This window comes from Cucumis melo, chromosome 3 (assembly GCF_025177605.1).
Source record: "Cucumis melo cultivar AY chromosome 3, USDA_Cmelo_AY_1.0, whole genome shotgun sequence".
NCBI classification, from domain to species: domain Eukaryota; kingdom Viridiplantae; phylum Streptophyta; class Magnoliopsida; order Cucurbitales; family Cucurbitaceae; genus Cucumis; species Cucumis melo.
In genome coordinates, this window is record NC_066859.1 from 11,209,365 (window position 1) to 11,218,179 (window position 8,815).

The following is an 8,815-nucleotide window of genomic DNA, read 5'->3' on the forward strand; positions in this document are numbered from 1 at the left end:
GGAGGGTTGAGATTTGAATCTAAACTTAACTATTCGCATTATATTTTCCATAATTTTAGGGAATGATTGGTATTTATGTGACCTTTGAAATTTGAATCTTTTAAATGATTTTTCATTACTTTTTTAATGTTTTTGTTAATAATTAATTATTGCATTTTCTTTGCCATTATTTTAGGACGTATACACTTTCAAATGTATAATTCCAAAATTTCAAAACTGAAGATTTGAATATCTTTTTTGTTAATTTCTTTTTTTATGATAATAAATAATTATTGCATTATATAGTTTTGAATCTATAATAGTTTAAATCTATAATTATTGCATTAAAGATTAAATATTTGAAGTTATTTTTCATTAATTTGAAGGTAAAAATCGGAATAATTAGGGGATATTGAAACCAATTGAATATGTTTAGGGATCTCTGAAAGAATATAACAATTTTTTGATTTAGTTAATAATTACCATAAGTGGGTGTGTTTACAAATACATTGTAATCGATATGGATATTTTATTTGATTTTTCAATCTCACGAAATACATTGTATTTGTATCTAGACGGTTCTCATCCGTGGTGGGGTAATTTTGGCCCAAATAAGTGGGAAAATATTTAAGGTAGTTAGTTTTGCCATAAATTAAAAAAAATAAAAGTTTGCTATTTTTTTATTTTCTATTCTTATATTTGCCATTTCCACGGATTCCCCTAGAAAATAAATGGAGATAACTGTCATCAAGATTCGAAGCCAGATCTCTAACTCGAAAGTGCACGCCAATTGAGGAAAGAAAGGAAATTTTTTAGATTTTTGTTCTTTAATTACAAGTTTGCCACTGAATAATTCGTCAAAGAAAATAATTTTCAGAGTCCAAGGTTCGAACACGGGACGTCTAAGGTGCGCACATCATATGAAGGCGACATGTGGCGCTCTGGGAATTGGGCAGGTGGGATCGCGTAGATTAAGACAAAAAAAGTTCTTAAATATTTCTAACCATTGACATGGGACTAAAAAAACATGATGAAAAATAATACTCGACTAGGATTCAATTTTGTGACATGGGGGAGGATCGCGCGCGTTGATTAATTTGAATCTTTTTGAATATTTACTAAATTGCCCCTAAACTTTAAATTGCTCGTTCTTCTTTGTTTGGACTTCGTTTTAGGTGATTTTCATTGCACTGAGTTTGTAACAAAGCCTACTTTCATATTCTACACAAATTATCAAAATAATTAATATACCTGCATTATAGGTTGAGAATAAATCTATTATAAAGGGGTAATGGATTGCCCCGATAATCTATATGTCACACCGCACTCCGAGCACCTACTTAAGTCAATCGATGTTGCTTCCCTATGGACAACACAAGCTTCCCCTGACTTTTAAATCCTTTTAACATGTTAAATATCTTGAGTAAAATAAAGACTGATGCAGCGGTCTACCACCAAAATTCATAACATAAATTAACCAAACTTCTTTAAATGAGTTCACTATACAACACAAGACAAGTTGTCACTATACACAAACATCATTGTAAACTAGCAAAAAATTGATAACTAAAAATAAACCCTAAACTTATGTGCAACACAAAAGTAAACCTAAGTACTAACCGACTGTAACAAATCTATTAATAACTTGGCACAGTAAACTTGGAGACAACAGTCAGGCTTTCGGATCACGATCTCTACATAGAAAGTGGAAAACCTTTAGAAAGGTTTAGCTAAATAGCCCAAAGAATGACGGTTTTATAAAACATACTTTAAAATAAATAACTTTAGATTCATAAAGCATATCATAAGGTAAAATCTTGAGAAAACCTTCAAGCGAAACTCTTTCTGACTTTTAAATACTCTTTTATCTCTATATATTCTATACCCAGGAAACTTGGTCACGATAGTAACTAGCTCGACCTATTGTATCTAATTTAATTATCTCGATCAAGATAGCAGAGCACCTTCAGTCTTACTCTTCTGCCAAATTTCAATAGTAGCTGGCTAAGTGGTCAGCAAAGCCCCATACCCCAGACTGTGCACATTGACATTCGAGAACTCGGTATATAGAATACCATGTTTTTCTATTTAAAAATCATTATCATTATCTCATGCTTTTCAAGGATTTTTCTAAAACATTAAACAATCTTATCTCAGAAACTCAAGTTTGCACATAAATCATTACTTGCAAATCTAATAAATACATGCTTTATTAAAACCTTTCAAATTAAACATACTCAAGTACTTTTGATAAACATGCTTGCAAATCAAGATATCAGTATAGCTCAGTAATCAATCAAAGCATATTTACATGGTAGGTTGTAAATCATGTTTAGAATCGCCATTTAGAAATCATGTTGTCACACATTGATGGTAGCTTAGACCATTGGTCTGTAAATCTGTCCGATCTCCTATTAACTTAAAATAACTAAAAATAATTCCATTTAATTTCTTTTAATCATAAAAATATCGAAATTTTGCTTAAAACTTTTAAAAATAGCAAAAACAGTCCAAAAACACCCATTTGGCATAGTTGGCACGCAATGGATGGGCGGCATAGCTGGCACACGCTCGCATGGCCTGGGCAGGCTTGTCGCGTGCTAACCTCGCAAGGGGGCATGCCGTGTGCGCCTTGCATCTCGCGTGGCTCTGCTTATGCACGCAGGCTTGCACGTGGCTTGCTTTATGCGTGGGCTGGTGTTAATAGTTTCCATTTTAATTGTTTGTATTATTGAATTTCCTTGATGCATGTTCAGCACTAGGTAACAAACTATCCACCTTGCATCTCTCATGAATGGAAAAGAAAGCGTCATTACATGTGAATGGATTGAAAGCAAGGTCAAATACTTACAACATACTATCAAAGTATCTGGCACTTCTAGTATCCTTCCTCGATAGTTTTATCCGCCTCGATTTTTAATACCATATAGCAAGTCTCTGTTTATCTGGAATATTACATTAAATTATTTTTCTATTTGGATTAGTAACCTTGCATTCAAGCCTGCCATTTTAATGGGTTTAAGACTGGCGCGTGACGAGTAAGGCGATTATCTCATTTATGCCTTTACTAGATTTCCCTAAGTTACATGTTCCTTGATTAACCTTAAGGGTGCAAGATATAGACATTTTGCATGCGGATTTCCTAAATCTTAATCTAAAAGATCCTTCAATATCCATAGTAAGTTCTGTTCAGCTCCACTTTGATCATCGTTTCTTCCTAAATTACTAAAGCTATTGCATGCAACTGTAATTAGAGTTACCCATTCGTTAAAAAAAAAAAAAAAAAAAGTTCCTGACCGCTTAGATGGGTTGGATCAGCCAAGCCCATTGTCTCAAAACAATGGAAGTAATAGCCGTAGCCATCATTGCTTAAAGATTAGAATGCTTTGCAATTTCTCATTTGCTTGGATCGGTAGTAAGTTATGTTTAGCTCCACTTTGATCATCTTTTCTTTATAAATTACTAAAGCTACTGCATGCCACTATAATTTAAGTTACCCATTCGTTAAAAAAAAAAAAAAAAAAAAAAGACAAGAAGAAGAAATTCGGACCTCTTAGATGGGTTGGATCAGCCAACCCTATTGCCCCAAAACAATCGAAATGATATCCGTACCCATCATTGCTTAGAGATTAGAATGCTTTGCAATTTCTAATTTGCTTGGATTGTTAGAGAAAAGCCCAATCTTTTAAGGAAGGTGCAATTTTATGAAAAACCACTATACAGGACTATAGGAGCACAATAGAAAACAAAAATATAATTGAATTACCATTTTTTTATCAAAAAATTTGAAACATACTTGACGGTTTTTAAATGTTATAAAAAGCACATTCTTGACAGTATTAAAATGTCATAAACAAGTGCATTCTTGACTATTTTTCAATGTCATAAACAATCAATTTCTTGACGATTATTAAATGTCATGTACACTCATATTCTTGACTTTTTTAAATGTCATGAACACTCATAATCTTGATGATTTTAAACTATCACGAATACTCATACTCTTGACGGTTTTTAACAGTTATACAAATTTGTATACTTTACATTTATAAAACGTCAACGTTCACTATTGTCGATGTTTTTATTAATTATCAAGAACTTCGACTTTCTTGACGCTGGCTTCAATGACGGTTTTAAAATCGTCAATAATAATAATTCTTGACAAATAAAAAAAATGAAGAGATTTGTTTTTGTAGTAGTGTTTATTAAGTAATTGAGAGACTTTCTACTCTAGTACACTATAAAACAAGTATTGAATGAATGAATAAGCAAAGTGAAAAGGGGAATTAAAAGGCACTAATGACAGTAATTTGGACATAAACACCCAGAGACGCACGCCTCAATTCCATAAAAAAACCTGTGAGTGTCGTGGCATCGGGAGAGAGCATTGCGACACTTGACCATTTTCCGCACGAGCGCTCAAGCATTTGCACATCTTGACCTTCAAGCACCATTCTATGGTGCTCACTACTACAAATTTGACATTTCTTGATGCACATCTTGACCTTCAAGCACCATTCTACGCCATTTTACGGTGCTCACTACTATATGATTTTTTGAAGGCATTTTGATTTTCAGTTTATTGCTTGAACAGAAGTTGAAAAATGAGTTTTGGAGTCCTAAGGCAACGAATTGCATTTGGAGGATCTAATTTGGTAAGCTTTAGAGGACTCTATTCATTTGCTTTTGGTGAATATGATGTATATATGATGTATATATGATGAAGGCTCTAATCTGGTAAGGTCTATAGAATTTAAGTTGAATTCTCATAGTTTAATTGTTTATATTTTAGAGAAATATGCCTTGAAACTATTCTACTGGATTTTTCTTTATATAAAAAAACTGAACTTCTTCAAATGCATTGCATGTCAGTATGTGTCTAGGCTAAATTAGCTTCAAGAAATTGTTTCTCTTAGGTATCTGATAACGTTCATTCTTGTGTAGCTTATATATATTATGTTATTAAATTTTTTTTTGTCCATTATTACATATGTTGGTTGATAAACCTTCATTTTGCATACAGGAGAAAAAGATTTGAAGCTGCAGGTAATGTTTATTTATGGTTAAATGTTTATCAAACATACTAAGCTTTTCAGATACCATCACTTTGGTTTTTCACCAGAACTCAATTTGTTGTGCCTTCTAAATTGAGAAATTGATGGTTTGAGTTTGATACTTTCCAATTTATTTTAGGCCCAACAAACATCTAATGCTCCTAAAAAGAGTGAGAAGAAGAGATCTATAGGAGGTGGAGATGTAGAAAATGTCGAGGCTTTTGTTAATCCTGACACCCCTTTTGGTAAAAAGAACTATTGTCTCAGCAAATGGCAAAGCAATAGAATCTGGGTGCCGTGGAGAAATCGTAAGTATGGTTCATTAATTTTCTACGACTTTCCATGGCTCAATTAATTCTATATTATCTAATTGATTCAATTTGTTAAGTTGTTGTTTTGAATTTAAGTGGTATGAGCGGTGGGAAAAATCTGAACTTTTTTGTTGCTGATGCTTAAAGCTCCAAGCCACCGTTTGTAATTGTGAGATTCTTTTATGTTTGGAAGTTTATAATGTAAGAACATTCTTTTGCATATATACTTCTTAGTTTTTGTGTGATATAGGACAAAATTCCATATTTTGGACCAGAAGTCTATGGTTAAAATTTGTTTTTGTGACTACGATAGTCATGACTGTATTTTTGGTTATTGTTATTATTTATTTTTTTGTATGTTTTTCACCTGAATGAAAATTGTAACATGTTCTTCTACAAACTACGCAACCACATCCTTCCAAGAAATTATGTGACTTGACTTCCATAAATTAGCAGATTTACATTACTTAGATTTAAATATGTTTGTTGATTGAATCTTATTGTAGTAAAAATAAAATTCAATGGTCTGTTTTATCCTTTCAATTTGAAAGTGTTGCCCTCATCTTACGTGACCGGTGCCCTCCACATAGGTCATGCTCTTATTGGCGCAATTGAGGTGTTGTTGGATGCATATAAAAATATTTTCTTCACGATGTTTTATACAACTATGAGAACTTTTTTCTTCCAACTATTTTTTTTGGTGTTATGCAGGATGCCGTTGTTCGATGGTAGAGAATGTCTAGATACAACACTTAATGGGTTTCTGTGACAGACCACACTACTAAAGCTTTCAAATTTTGCATTTTACTTTTCTTTTCCTTTGGCATTATTGATGGGATGGGTCATGCATTAGTAAGCATGATAATAAAGTTTTTTCCTTAGTGGTTGAATACAATTAAAATAGTATTGTCATTATCTATCATTTTGATGTTCGCTTAACATGTAAATTATAAATTATAAATGAAAGACATAGCATCTAATCTGGTTAAAGTAATTATCTACACATGTCTAAATGGTAAGAAAGTGAAATATAAATAGTTGAATGAAATTAGAAATGAAAGAGATACCATCTAAAATAGTGAAAACAATTATCTGCACAAACCTAAATAGTAAGAAAGCAAAGGATAAATAGTTGAATGAACTTAGAATGCAAGAGATGGCAAATACAGTTAGGGTGAGAGGTCTGTAAATTTTGGTATTGTACGAGGGTTATTTGAGGTAGAATTTAATGAAATAAAATGCATTTTTGCAGCTTGATGAGAACCTACCATTGCTTCTAGTTGCACCACTTCACTTTGCAACAAGAGCGGCTATTAAAGTAGCACGAAAATAGTCATGTACAATGGTGCCATCAACTTGAGTTTGACTACTCGTAAGTATTAGAGGTTCTCGCTACTTTATGCATGTTAAAAATTCATGTGAGTTGGACTACGTGGAAAGTCACTCGACGTGGATAAAAAGCCAACAACCATTAGGATCGGACATGATACTTGGCCTTTGCCAACATAGGTCATGCCAATTTACTCATAATAATGCACTTGAATTCAGAAAATATAGTTGGGTTTAAAATATGTGATACGGTGTCAATTTTGGAAGGGTTGTGGCTTATATGATCAGATTTTTTAGATGTTATTTCTTTGTAGAAACATTTTATAGTTGATTAATGAAAATTAGTTAGTTTATTTGTTGGATATCTAATAAGTTTATGAAATATATGTTACTTGCTTTCAATTATATGGTTTGATGGCATAAATTTTATATTTGTGATTGTTGATATTTTGCATAGTTAAGTTGTTTGAAGTTGTGAAGTTAGAAGTTTTAAGTTGTTGGAGTTCTGGAGTCATGTGACTTCTATAGTTTTAGAGTTGTGGTGGAGTTGTGTAGGTTATGTAGTTGAAAAGAATTTGCAGAAGTTGTTTGAAGTTGGATTGTAGTTGTATATATGTAGATTTTGCATACTTTGACGTTTTAGTAATTTTAGAATTTTTTGATTTGAGGTTGATTACAAGTCACATATATGGGAGAGTCGTAATGACCCATACTTTTTTAAAAAGTTGTTATAGTTAACGGTAAAAAAAATGTCAAAAAAAGAATTCCGTTTATGGGCAAAAACCGTTAATAGGAAGTGTAATGATCCAAACTTTTAAATTAAATTAAGGTAATTACTCAAAAGATAAACATCAAAAGACACTTTCTTAGAAAGAGGATAACTAAAATCTTTATAAAATTAACTTCCTGTTAACTTTCCGTTAGAAACATAAACATAACGTCGTGTGTCCAATTGAGTACACTTGAGTGAGTGAGGTCGTACGAACACCCCTAAATTGTGCGAGTGATCTCATGGGAACACCCTTAGTCGTGCGATTGATCGTAGGTACACACTCCATAAACATATATGTAATACATAGGTACACCATTAATTGTGCAAGTGGCCCCGTCGGAACACCCCTAGTCGTGCGAGTGACCCCGTATACACAATATAACTGGCCCCTAACCGTTCATGTGATTCGTAGGTACACCCCTAACTCGTGCAAGTGATCCCGTAGGAATACCCCTAGTCGTGCGAGTGACCTCATAGATAGGATCACAATACAGGTGGGGTAAACAGCTCAACAGACAAAGTTAACAAACACACCACAATCCAAAGCATGTAACATCATCATAAACATCATAACATGACATGAATATTAATCATAACGTCCTTATTCATATAATTAATATATCATGTATCATAAACATCATAAACATACCAGTCATCATCGTCAATCATAATATTGGTCATCATGATCATCAATTATAATATCAATCATCATCTATAGCATCACATTATACATCTAAGCTACCATCAATGCATAATTGTAAATATATGTAGTCTCATAAATTCAGTTCGAAGGTCCAGTAGTAGAATCTTTTATCTGGAGATTAGCTAAAATTTTTCTTTGCTGACAGAAATTTCCCAATTAAAGCAGATCCTAAACGGTAAGGGAAAATCAATAACTTAATTAATAAAACTTACCAATAGCTAGTATCTAAAATTTTCCAATTTAACTTATCCAAAATTTAAGGTTGAAACCAATTCAACCTTTATTAAGAAAAATCTAAGATTAAATCTAAAAAATTAGCCAATTGAACATTTAAAAAAAACCTAAATTAGTTCCAAAATAAAATTAACAAATTATTAATTTAATTACTTTGGCTTACCAAACTTGACCAAATAGAGGTTGAAAAATCATCTAAACCTTGTAGGAAAATTCATCATTTAAATCATCAAACTTTGCCAAAGGGACCAATCGTAACTAAAACTGGTGAGGCAGCAGCGACAGAATATTATCTTAGTGAAGAAGATGAAAAATCTTTCTCTTTTTTCTTTTCTTTTCAATTTAAGCATTATAATGCTATTTATAAATCCAAATAATAACAATAATATTTTTTTTCCTTTTAGGATATATATATAATACCAAAATATCTTTA

General features: G+C 32.2%; 1 long non-coding RNA gene across 1 annotated transcript; it reads left to right on the forward strand.

Annotated features, from left to right (window-relative positions):
- Window positions 1-4,341: 4,341 nt before the first annotated feature.
- LOC127148576 (uncharacterized) lies at window positions 4,342-6,338 on the forward strand. The gene is made up of 4 exons (XR_007819667.1): window positions 4,342-4,634; window positions 5,003-5,025; window positions 5,173-5,341; window positions 6,056-6,338. It is a non-coding gene; the product is annotated as an uncharacterized LOC127148576 (long non-coding RNA).
- The last annotated feature ends 2,477 nt before the right edge of the window (window positions 6,339-8,815 follow it).